The sequence below is a fragment of the Lonchura striata genome, unplaced genomic scaffold (genome assembly GCF_046129695.1).
Source record: "Lonchura striata isolate bLonStr1 unplaced genomic scaffold, bLonStr1.mat Scaffold_162, whole genome shotgun sequence".
Classification (NCBI taxonomy): domain Eukaryota; kingdom Metazoa; phylum Chordata; class Aves; order Passeriformes; family Estrildidae; genus Lonchura; species Lonchura striata.
In genome coordinates, this window is record NW_027461106.1 from 12,501 (window position 1) to 13,392 (window position 892).

Below are 892 nucleotides of genomic sequence, written 5' to 3' on the forward strand. Positions count from 1 at the left end.
GCGGGGCCGCTCGGGAGAGCGAAACCCGCCGCGGCGCGTCCCCCCACCGGGCCACACGGAAAGCAACCGGACGTGCTAGAGGAGACAGCGACCCGACGAGGCGGGCGCGGCCCGGACACCGGGGCCCCTTCGAGCCGGGGCGGCTCGCTCTGCAGCAGGCGGCGGAACGGCAAAGGAGCGCCGTGCGGTGCGCGCCCGCGCGCGCACGGGCGGCTCGGGCTCTTTTCCCCCGGCCGCGCACACCCCTCTCTCTCTCTCTCTCTCTCTCTCATATCGGGCTTTCGCCTTTCCTTTGCGCTTCGACACGGCGACTTTTCGCCTCCTCGCGGCTCGGCTCCAGCCGCACCGCCGCCCGGCGCTGCTCGCGGCCGGCACCCACGGGGCGCTAAACCGGGACCAAAGGCCGGCACCGGCAAACCTCGCGTGCTTTCGAAGGACACCTGTAGGCTCGCGGGGCCACGCGGCCATCACACAGCTGGGACGGTCAAGACGCCCTTCCTCGGCAGCGGGAGGGGCGACACCTCGCCTGCGACGGGGAGCGAATCGGAGAAGAGACCGCCCGGCCCGAACACCGGACCCCCGCCGTGGGCTTCCCCATGACAGAGAAGCCCCGGAAGAAAGCCCGGCCGGCCGGGGGCCCTCTCCGACGCGACCCGAAAAGCCTCATCGATCGGGGCGGACGCGGCTGCACGAGGGCAGAGGAGGCAGCGGAGCGCAGAGGCAAAGCCCCAGCAGCCGCGGAACCGCCCGGCCGAAAGCGTGCAACGCACACCACGGCCCCACGGCAGCCCACCAAGGCGCACGCCCCACCGGCCGGCGCCGCCACGGGTGCGGCTGGGCCGAGAGCGGACGGGCTTGGGGGCTCCGCACGCGTGCGAGCGGGGACACGCGT